Source organism: Schistocerca serialis, chromosome 2, assembly GCF_023864345.2.
Source record: "Schistocerca serialis cubense isolate TAMUIC-IGC-003099 chromosome 2, iqSchSeri2.2, whole genome shotgun sequence".
Taxonomy (NCBI): domain Eukaryota; kingdom Metazoa; phylum Arthropoda; class Insecta; order Orthoptera; family Acrididae; genus Schistocerca; species Schistocerca serialis.
This window is the reverse complement of record NC_064639.1, coordinates 221455589-221468380: the sequence shown is the minus strand read 5'-3', so window position 1 is coordinate 221468380 and position 12792 is coordinate 221455589.

Sequence of the window (12792 nt, the reverse complement as noted above, 5' to 3'; positions counted from 1 at the left end):
CTTCGTACTGAAGGAAAATAATGCATGGGTGGTTGATGTTTCCTTGGAAATAGAAGATACTACATGTATAATGTGACCTTCTCACTCTTCGAATTTGAATCCCATAGAGCATGTCTGGGATCACTATGGAGACGAGTTGCATCACGTCTGTATCCACCAACCACTCCCCAAGACTGCGAGCAGCTCCGTGGGAAGAATGGGTGTTATTACCTCAACATAAGATTGTTGACATCATTCACAGCACATCCCATCGTTGTCAGGCCTGTATTGCTGCCAGAGTTGATTACACCCCATGTTGAGCACAGTAATCAGTTGTCTGAATGTGTGTGCAAATCTGTTACGTTGGAAAAAAACCAAGAACATTTTTGTCTACTGTTATGCACTTTGCTGTTGTTTACGTTCTGTATTCTTTACATTGTCTAATTTACTGTCACCTGTTTATGTTGTTTTGAGGCAAAATAAACCCAACCTTGCAAAATTTCTTTTTGTTGCTTTAATTTTGGACACCAGTGTATATTGTCAGTCATAATTTAACAGTTACCAGTCCCTCCTGTAGAAAAATCTGCTACTGCCACCAGATTAAAAGACTTAGCTGTACTTTCTGAGCCGGTCGCGGTGGTCTCGCGGTTCTAGGCGCTCAGTCCGGAGCCGCGTAACTGCTACGGTCGCAGGTTCGAATCCTACCTCAGGCATGGATGTGTGTGATGTCCTTAGGTTAGTTAGGTTTAAGTAGTTCTAAGTTCTAGGGGACTGATGACCACAGATGTTAAGTACCATAGCGCTCAGAGCCATTTGAACCATTTGTACTTTCTGAATCTACTTTAATACTGCACTAAGTTAGAAAACAGACTTTAAAATCACTGCTATTATTGAATTCGTGGAATTTGAGGACAGTTAGGATAAAAGAGTATCTTACTGCCTCAGGAATATATTCATGATCCCTGTAGGACCAACAACTGACAAGCCCTTTATACTAATCTCTAGTCTACATAATTCAATATGTTGCTCCATACAGTGGCTCTTTATATTAATGCTCTGGACAATATGTGTCATTTTTTACGATAAATTAGAGTACCAACTTTCCCACAGATAGTTCTAGAGTAATGTGTAGCTATACAGTAACCACTCAATTACATAATTTCAACTCATCTCTCATATGATGTTCACTGAAACATAACACACGAGTATTGTTAACACCAGGAGGACCAGCATTACCGAACTACCTGAAAGGGCCACTAATTGTCATTTTGACTGGTAAAGTTTTTTTCTTTGTTTTCAGTTTTACTTCCTAAGTTACTTCTTTATAGTATTTTTACAGGTCAGTAGCGCATTTTGCTGATTGTACAAATGCAATATGATTAAACATTTCTGTAGAAAATATATTTAATCAAATAAAAAAAGCCGGAGCAAAGAAGATATTGTAAATACAAAATCAATTCAAACTTAACTTACAAAGCAAATAAACATATAATTATACAATAACATTTTTGATCTGGATGACTAATACTCAAAGTACCGACAGGTCATAAGCATATATTTAGTATGAAAAATAAAGAACAAAGCTGTAGCAATAACGAGGAAATAAAGTCTTTTTCCTCTATATGACATGTTTTCAATCAAAGTGACCATCATTATCAAAACACTTTGCGCAATTGTACTGAACACTTCCAGCACATGTATCACATATGAATTTCTTGCACTGCATATACAGATTTTTGCTTTTGTTGGAACTTTTGTATCCTCCTATCTGGCAGGTCTACTTTACTGGTACCTTATGTATTTCAGTGGTTGCAGTGAACCTATGAAGAGGTCCTTTCCTTGACTGTACCTACACAGAGTAGAGTTCTGCCAGTTTGAAAAGAAATATTTGCAAGCTAACTTTTTCTGCTGTTGTCTCTCTGTAAAGGATATGGGTGGTGGGTTTTCGGGTTCCACTTAATAGGTCAGGAGTCCACTACACACAGGAGGTGGCTACACGGATACACGGATAACAGGGGCTGTGTGGAAGGGACTGGGCGGTTTTTTGCGTTAGGGGGTCTCAGGAAACCACAGAAGGGACGTTCGTCTAAAAGAGGGCAGGTAAAACACAGTAAGGTAGTTGCAGAAACGATTGGTATTGTAGTTGTAAATTGTCGTAGCTCTGTTGGGAAAGAACCAGATCTCCAAGCCACAATAGAAAGCACTGAAGCTCAAATAGTTGTAGGTACAGAGAGCTGGTTAAAGCCGGAAATAAGTTCAGCCGAAATTTTTTCAAACGATCTAACAGCGTTCAGAAAGGATAGATTAAATACAGTTGGTGGTGGAGTATTTATTGCTGTCAGAGGTAGTTTGCTTTGTAGCGAAATTGAAGTAGATAGTTCGTTTGAAATAGTATTGGTAGAGGTTATACCTGACAATCGGACTAAACTATTAACGTGATCGTTTTACCGACCCCCCGCCCCCCCCCCCCCCCCCCCGACTCAGAAGATAACAGTTGCTGAACAGTTCAAAGAAAACTTGAGTCTCATTTCAAATAAGTACCCCGCTCACATAATTACAGTCGGTGGTGACTTTAATCTACCCTGGAAAAAATATACATTTAAAGCCCGCGGCAGGCAAAAAACGTCATCCGAAATTGTACTGAATGCTTTCTCAGAATTAGTTAATGAGCCCACTCGAAGCGTAAATAGTTGCGAAAGCATTCTTGACCTTTTAGCAACAAATAATCCTGGCCAAATAGTGAGTATTGTGACGAACACAGGGACTAGCGACCACAAGGCAGTTGCTGCTAGGCTGAATACCGTAATACCTACAACCATCAAAAAGAAACACAAAGATTATATATTTAAAAAAGCTGATAAAAATGCTCTTAACACCATTTTAAGAGACAGTCTTCACTCCTTACAATCTGATCATGTAAGTGTAGAAAAGTTGTGGAATGTTTTGAGAGAGATCGTATCGACAGCAATTGAGAGATATATACCACATAAATTAATAAGTGATGGTACTGATCCCCCATAGTGCACAAAACGGGTCAGATCGTTGTTGCAGAAGCAATGATAAAAGCATGCCAGATTTTAACGCATAATGCCCAAGATTGGCAAAGTTTTACAGAAGTTCGAAATATGGTGCGTACTTCAATGAGAGATGCTTCTTAATATTTTTCACAACGAAATTCTATCTCGAAATCTGGGAGAAAACCCAAAGAGATTCGGGTCATACATAAAGCACACCAGGCAATACCTTCACTGCGCGATAACAACGGTGAAGTTACTGATGACAGTGCCACTAAAGCAGAGTTACTAAACACAGTTTTCCGAAACTCCTTCAGCAAAGAAAACGAAGTAAATATTCCTGAATTCCAATCAAGAACAACTGCCAAGATGAGAAACATAGAAGTAGATATCCTCGGAGTAACGAAGCAGCTTAATAAAGGCAAGGCATCCGGCCCAGATTGTATACCAGTCAGGTTCCTCTCAGAGTATGCTGATAAAATAGCTCCATATTTAGCAATTATATACAACCACTCGCTCACAGAAAGATCCGTACCTAAAGACTGAAAAATTGATTAAGTCACACCAATACCCAAAAAGGGAAGTAGGAGTAATCCGCTGAATTGCAGGCCTATATTACTAACGTCGATTTGCAGTAGGGTTTGGAACATATACTGTATTCTAACATTATGAAGTACCTCGAAGGAAACAATTTATTGGCACATAGTCAGCATGGTTTCAGAAAATATCGTTCTTGTGAAACACAACTAGCTCTTTATACCCGTGAAGTAATAAGTACCATCGACAGCGGATGACAAATTGATTCCGTTTTTTTAGATTTCCAGAAGGCTTTTGACACTGTTCCTCTCAAGCGTCTTCTAACCAAACTGCGTGCCTATGGAGTATCGCCTCAGTTGTGCGACTGGATTCGTGATTTCCTGTTATAAAGGTCACAGTTCGAGGTAATAGACGGAAAGTCATCGAATAAAACAGAAGTAATATCAGGCGCTGCCAAAGGAAGTGCTATAGTACCTCTATTGTTCCTGATCTATATTAACGACATAGGAGACAATCTGAGTAGCCGTCTTAAATTGTTTGCAGATGATGCTGTCATTTACCGTCTTGTAAAGTCATCAGACGATCAAAACGACTTGCACAATGATTTAGGTAAGATATCTGTATGGTGCGAAAAGTGACAATTGACCCTGAATAAAGAAAAGTGTGAAGTTATTCACACGAGTACTAAAAGAAATCAGCTAAATTTCGATTACGCGATGAGTCACACAAATCTGAAGGCTGTAAATTCAACTATATACTTAGGGATTACAATTACGAATAACCTAAATTGGAACGATCACATAGATAATATTGTGGGTACAGCAAACAAAAGACTGCGATTCATTGGCAGAACACTTAGAAGGTGCAACAGGTCTACTAAAGAGACTGCTTACACCACGCTTCTCCGCCCTATTCTGGAGTATTGCTGTGCAGTGTGAGATCCGCATCAGGTGGGACTGATGGATGACATCGAAAAAGTACAAAGAAGGCAGCTCGTTTTGTAATATCGCGAAATAGGGGAGATAGTGTCACAGACATGATATGTGAATTGGAGTGGCAATCATTAAAACAAAGGCGTTTTCGTTGCGACGGGATCTTCTCATGAAATTTCAATCACCAGTTTTCTCCTACGATTGCGAAAACATTCTGTTGGCACCCACCTACATAAGGAGAAATGATCATCACGATAAAGTAAGAGAAATCAGGGCTCGCACAGAAAATTTAAGTACTCGTTTTTCCCGTGTGCCGTTCGAGAGTGGAAGAGTAGAGAGAGAACTTGAAGGTGGTTCATTGAACTCTCTGCCAGGCACTTTATTGTGAATAGCAGAGTAATCACAGTAATGACGCAGATGTAGATGGCGTTAACTACAGCAAGGCCTAGGACGTTGAAAAACATGCACATAGGGCATCTGCGGCAGCCAAACTTGACAGTGTACAGACAAGACATCTGATCCAGAATATCAACTCCAAATTTAGTGGAATTGTAGAAACTCACAGTTTCAGGGAGTTTCTTTTGTATTTGTTTGTCCACTGCAACTGACTGGTACGTTGTGCTCAACAGAAGAAAATTTCTGTTGGTCTTCCCATGATAGGAGGTAATTGTTATATCACCAGATTTGTATAAAATAGATTTGCTGATGGAGGATCTTCTCTTCGAATGATCTTCGGTATACCTACTGTGATTGTGTTCTCCCACTTCAGCTGCTCTACAAGATGTTTGGCCGAGAAAAAATTGTCACACATTACATATCTTCCTTTCGAAGTGTAAGGTTGCACGAGATATGGAGCCGGCCGGAGTGACCGTGCGGTACTAGGTGCTACAGTCTGTAACCTCGCGACAGCTATGGTCGCAGGTTCGAACCCTGCCCCGGGAATGAATGTGTGTGATGTCCTGAGGTTGGTTAGGTTTAAGTAATTCTAAGTTCTAGGAGACTGATGACCTTAGAAGTTAAGTCCCATAGTGCTCAGAGCCATTTGAACCCTTTTTTGAGGTATGGAACACCATGCTCTGCAACAGATATGTTAGTGGATCTTTCACTTTGTTTACCCAAGTAAGGAAATCCATTCACCAATATTTACTACTGGCATTGCTGCAAGCCAGAACTTCAAATTTGTCTGGTTTATTACTCATGTATTGTATAAGGCAGCACCTAGCTGTGCATGGATAGAACTGCTCATCTACAGTTATAACTGCATCTGGATTATATTTCTGGATACAGTTAGCTACATATGAATTCCACAATGGAGTAGTTGCTGCGAAGCCAGCACGAGAGTGCTTGTCATAAAATCTTAAAAATCGCATGACTTCTACGAAGTTATTTCTTACCATAGTGTGAGAAAAAAAATCCCAGCCCCCGCACTTGAGGCCACGGAAGTCTCAGGGCAAATTCTTTCAAATGGCACTGAGCACTATGGGACTTAACATCTATGGTCATCAGTCCCCTAGAACTTAGAACTACTTAAACCTACCTAACCTAAGGACATCACACAACACCCAGTCATCACGAGGCAGAGAAAATCTCTGACCCCGCCGGGAATCGAACCCGTGAACCCGGGCGTGGGAAGCGAGAACGCTACCCCACGACCACGAGCTGCGGACGGCAAATTCTTTCCTCTATGCACTCCACGTGCATACATTATAGCTATGGCAGCTTCTAATTGGGCAGTATCAAGTACCTATGTGTCATCCTGGTGAAGTTCTCGGGCTCTAATTTCTGTAGTCTTTTATGTTCTGTAGATTATTATTGTCTATCAACAATCTCCATCCACTCAAGTACTGCCTGCAACTATAAGTTTCTTAGTATCACACGCTGGCCCAGGAGTTTCTACAAATATGTTGTGACACTCTAATCTTCCAGGTGCGTTTCAAATCCACACTGTTCCGTTGGGCGCTGTTTCTGGTCTTCCAACTTCTTGGTGCTCAGTTGGATACGTTTTTTTTTTTTTTTTTTTTTTTTTCTCCTCGGGTGCAAGTAGGAATTTGTGGTGCCTCTGGAATCAAACATGTAAACACTGGGTTACTCGTATGTTGTTATAAAGGTTCCGAATATTCATCTTCCGACTCTGATGATTCGCCTTGTTCTGTTTCACATGGCTGAAAATTCTTGTCTTCTTTATCGTCCAACTCATCACATTCAAAAATATCTGTTCACGTAAATCAGTAATTCTTCACCTGAACGGAAACACTGCAGAGCACAATAGAGTACTGACAGAGAATAGCAACTAAAGTATGTCCACTCTTCCACGAAATAAAGAGTAAAGAGAGAGAGAGGGAACAAGATCACAACAATGAAATTAAGTAAGCTAAGCGGTTGAAAAATCAATTGTTTCGCCTTTACAGACACGAAACGTAAAAAATACCTCACTGGCCAGAATGACTAGCTGCGGTCCTTCCAAGGTACATAAAAAGTCGTGAAAAATAAGGTCCATAAATTAAAATGTACACTGTTTATTAAATGTTAAACAACCTCACTGGTCAGATTGACTGGTAGTCCTTCTAGTGTTAATAATGTTGTCATTTATGGTGGTGGACAGTACATCTAACTTGTTGCTTAGAACCCTTATCTTGATGATACGTACTTAATTTATATGTTTATCATTATAATTACTGTACTTTTTGCCTAATTTAATTTTCCTAGGAGAGATCTGTGGTCTGATTTGTCAACACAAAAATTACCAGGTCAATTAATTAACTGAAAATAATTGAAGCCGGCCGAAGTGGCCGTGCGGTTAAAGGCGCTGCAGTCTGGAACCGCGAGACCGCTACGGTCGCAGGTTCGAATCCTGCCTCGGGCATGGATGTTTGTGATGTCCTTAGGTTAGTTAGGTTTAACTAGTTCTAAGTTCTAGGGGACTAATGACCTCAGCAGTTGAGTCCCATAGTGCTCAGAGCCATTTGAACCATTTGAATAATTGAAGCCGTGGTAAACATTGCTCACACTGTGTTGTGTCCCAGTTCCTCTCTTTTTTGTAAACAATGGAAGATCCTTGTCGTATACCGGCACCTTCCTCAACTGAAGACATGTTTGCTCATTAAGTGTTGCTGCTGCATCTGCCTCTTTTGCTATACCACTATAGTGATGTACAGTTCATGCTGACATCAGTGAGGCATCCTTAGTTCTGAGTGACTTGGATTTGATTAACGGTTTCATTGACATTGGTGCTGATAAAGCAGTCCTTTTGCTGGTCCTGTTTCTGTTGGTGACAAGGCTGATGCTGTTGATTCCATTAATGTTGGTCCTGCCAATACAGATTCTGATGTCGCTGCTTCTGGTCCTGTTGTTGTTGTTGTTGCTGCTGCTGCCAGTTGTGTTGTTGTTGATGCCACTGTTGTTGTTGATGATGATGAAGCTGCCGTTACTGCTTCTTGTAGTATTTTTAGATATGATAACAATACTGATATAGATGTTTGTTGTTCATTTGCTCGTCATAAATTCTTCCTTGCCGATTACTGCACATATTGAGTAGCTGGAACTGTTTTGACTCTACTCTCCTGTCTTCACTTGTTTCTGTTGCTGAAGTTTTTTACAGTTTTATTTCCCTGCTTCCAAGTTATGACTAATGTATTTGTATTTATATATAGTTCATTTCTTCTTTTTAAATGAAAGCCATGCACTATGTAGTGAATTCTGTGCAATTGAGCATTCACATACATGACACTCACATGGGAGTATATACACCACCTAAATCTACTACTGTACTGTTCAGTGTATAAATTACCTGGTTAATTTCTGGTGTTGCATACAAATAGAGAATGGTAGATACCACAATTTTGGTTTTACTACATATTGCAAACAGTTTTTTTTACAGAAGCCTTGAGTTTGTTTTCATTTTTGAAAAGTCATTTGATCCTGCAAGAATAACAACTACATTATCCAAAGTGAAGTCTTTTGTAAGCCCTGCAGTATCTTTGATTACATTCTCATAGGAAGCATTTTGTTTCACCACTTATGTTTTACTGAAATGTGATTATATGATCTCATTTAAAACTGAAGCACATTGATAACCTTGGCTATCAGATACTAGTGTGTTGTATCTTAATGCCCCCACAAATGAGCAAACATTTTCACAGATTTTACTATGTTTGTGAAATATTTGACTGTGTAAAGTGCTGTTTGATGTGTTTTTCAAACATGGACGGTGCTTGATGTGTTTTCTGGAAATTCTGACTGACACAACATTTGACAACATGGCAGACGTTGTTTGTGTCGAAGTTTCGCCTGATATGTGTAGTGAAAAATAATGTTATTGCAATTTATCTCATTGTATCGTGAGTTTCCACTATTATGGAAACTACGATCAAGTATAAGAACAAAACAGCAATGGCAAACGGCAGGACTGGGGAGGTGGCTCAGTGGTTAGTACACTGGACTTGCATTTGGGAGGACGATGGTTCAAACTCGCGTCTAGCCATCCTGATTTAGCTTTTCAATTTCCCTAAACCGCTCCACGCAAATGCCAGGATGGTTCCTTCGAAAGGACACAGCCGAGTTCCTTACCCATGCTTCCTTAATCTGGTGGGACAGCTGACCTCACTGTCTGGTCCCCTCCCCCACATCAACCAACCAGCAAAAACAGTAGTGATGCCACATCTTTCCCAGTCATGTATTATTCAGTAAGAGATTAAGAAGAAAATCAACACATCACAGATAACATAGAAGTGGGAGCACAATGAAAAAACATCGAAGTTCTATTTGTTCTTCCACAGATGGTTTAGCTACAAGTTCCCACATTATGTTATTTTAATGAAGCTTCATTAGAGAACAAAGTAGAAGAGAACAATTTTTTATGTACCACATTTGCATCTTCTTTTTGAATGTGAGGGTGAAGCAACATTTAAAAATGCACTCTAGCATCTGTGTATACAAGCTACTGTGTTACGTATGTGCACTTCACGCGTAAAAACAGTTGGAAATCATCGTGGGAAGATCGCAATTCCTGCGGAAAACAAGCTGAGGACAGCCATGCAAGTTGAGGTTATGAGATTTCAATTGACTTGACGTAGTGCTACAACAGTTTTTCTCCAATGAACAACAATTCATTGTTAAATAACTTGTGGAACAGCAAACTTGTTCGCTCTTATCTAGCTTCAGATTTGGCGAAGAAGTCGATACATAAACCAAGAACGCACATCAGTTCTTGCCTAACTTTTGAAGCAGACGCTTTTTGGGTATGCTGGATTTTGACACTAGTGGGAATGGTTAAAAATGCAGGTAAAGCATTTCTCATTTCTTACATTGACTCTGACATTGTATTTGAAGCAGAGAAAGAAATCAAGAAGTTGATCCAGGGAAAGGTTTAAAATGAGAGAGAAATATATACATGAAAACGTGTTAAAGGAAATGTTACTCTCAGAATCTGATGATGTATAGTGAAATATGTAATAACTTGTTTAGAGTTATTCCGTCCTCACATTGGAAAAGAAGACATTTACAGGCTTAAATAAATTTTGTAACAATTTTATTTCATTTATCCAGTCATTTTAGAACTCAGTTTATTATACTAATTCAAATTTTGTCATTAGTTTCATTTCTAAGTTAATGAGCATACCTCTACTTCTGCACTGATCCCACTGTTACTAATCGATATGTAAGGTTGAGCAAGATAGTAGGGGATTCTATTGTTAATTTATTTCGAAAGGTTAATTTTATTCTCTCGTTACGGTCAAGCATTAGCCGGCAGCTTCGGCTGCCTGTAATTCTCATCCCACGGTCTGGCAACATCAAGTCAGCACCGGGCTGGGCAATCTCGATCACACGCCTCCCTTGTGTGCTGACGAGGTGACGCTAACCAGGTCACACTTCAGAACTTTCCATGCCGCCCCCGTGGGTTTCTTGGCTTCTGACCAATCAGGGCAGAGAAAGCCACGTGGCCATGCTGAATGTACCCTGCCGCACGTCGGTGAGAAGCTCTCTCTGCCGTGCGCCCTGTAGCTGTGAACACCACCTGCCTCTCCCGGTGCTGCAGCACCATGGACTTGGTCTCTGTAGCTGCCACGCCATTCGGACTTGTCTGAATGGCAGACACCTCTATTCATTACCTTCACCCATGTTTGATGCGAACTATGCATCGCCTACCACTACGCACTGACTCACCCTCGCCTCCCTGGCCCTGACTCAGGTTGCTCCATTTGAATGCATTTTCTGCCAATAAATGAACCATGGACCTTGCCGCTGGTGGGGAGGCTTGTGTGCCTCAGCGATACAGATGGCCGTACCGTAGGTGCAACCACAACGGAGGGGTATCTGTTGAGAGGCCAGACAAACGCGTGGTTCCTGAAGAGGGGCAGCAGTCTTTTTCAGTAGTTTCAGGGGCGACAGTCTGGATGATTGACTGACCTGGCCTTACAACATTAACCAAAACGGCCTTGCTCTGCTGGTATTGCGAACGGCTGAAAGCAAGGGGAAACTACGGCCGTAATTTTTCCCGAGGGCATGCAGCTTTACTGTATGGATAAATGATGATGGCGTCCTCTTGGATAAAATATTCCAGAGGTAAAATAGTCCCCCATTCGGATCTCCGGGCGGGGACTAGTCAAGAGGACGTCGTTATCAGGAGAAAGAAAACTGGCGTTCTACGGATCGGAGTGTGGAATGTCAGATCCCTTAACCAGGCAGGTAGATTAGAAAATTTAAAAAGGGAAATGGATAGGTTAAAGCTAGATATAGTGGGAATTAGTGAAGTTCGGTGGCAGGAGGAACAAGACTTTTGGTCAGGAGAATACAGGGTTATAAACACAAAATCAAATAGGGTAATGCAGGAGTAGGTTTAATAATGACTAAAAAAATAGGAGTGCGGGTAAGCTACTACAAACAGCATAGTGAACGCATTATTGTGGCCAAGATAGACACGAAGCCCACGTCTACTACAGTAGTACAAGTTTATATGCCAACTAGCTCTGCAGATGATGAAGAAATTGAAGAAATGTATGATGAGATAAAAGAAATTATTCAAGTAGTGAAGGGAGACGAAAATTTAATAGTCATGGGTGACTGGAATTCGTGAGTAGGAAAAGGGAGAGAAGGAAACATAGTAGGTGAATATGGATTGGGGCTACGAAATGAAATAGGAAGCCGCCTGATAGAGTTTTGCACAGAGCATAACTTAATCATAGCTAACACTTGGTTCAAGAATCATGAAAGAAGGTTGTATACATGGAAGAATCCTGGAGATACTAGAAGGTATCAGATAGATTATATAATGTAAGACAGAGATTTAGGAACCAGGTTTTAAACTGTAAGACATTTCCAGGGGCAGATGTGGACTCAGACCACAATCTGTTGGTTATGAAATGTAGATTAAAACTGAAGAAACTGCAAAAAGGTGGGAATTTAAGGAGATGTGTTCTGAATAAACTGAAAGAACCAGGGGTTGTACAGAGTTTCAGGGAGAGCATAAGGGAACAATTGACAGGAATGGGGGAAAGAAACACAGTAGAAGAAGAATGGGTAGCTTCGACGGATGAAGTAGTGAAGGCAGCAGAGGATCAAGTAGGTAAAAATACGAGGGCTACTAGAACTCCTTGGGTAACAGAAGAAATATTGAACTTAATTGATGAAAGGAGAAAATATAAAAATGCAGTAAATGAAGCAGGCAAAAAGGAATACAGACGTCTCAAAAATGAGATCGAGAGGAAGTGCAAAATGGCTAAGCAGGGATGGCTAGAGGACAAATGTAAGGATGTACAGGCTTATCTCACTAGGGGTAAGATAGATACTGCCTACAGGAAAATTTGGAGAGAAGAGAACCACTTGTATGAATATCAAGAGCTCAGATGGAAACCCAGTTCTAAACAAAGAAGTGAAAGCAGGAAGGAGTATATAGAGGGCCTATAGAAGGGTGATGTACTTGAGGACAATATTATGGAAATGGAAGAGGATGTAGATGAAGATGAAATGGGAGATACGATACTGCGTGAAGAGTTTGACAGAGCACTGAAAGACCTGAGTCGAAAAAAGGCCCAGGGAGTAGACAACATTCCATTAGAACTACTGACGGCCTTGGGCGAGACAGTCCTGACAAAACTCTACCATCTGGTGAGCAAGATGTATGAGACAGGCGAAATACCCTCAGACTTCAAGAAGAATATAATAATTCCAATCCCAAAGAAAGCAGGTGTTGACAGATGTGAAAATTACCGAACTATCAGTTTAATAAGTCACAGCTGCAAAATACTAATGCGAATTCTTTACAGACGAATGGAAAAACTGGTAGAAGCCGACCTCGGGGAAGATCAGTTTGGATTCCGTAGAAATATTGGAAC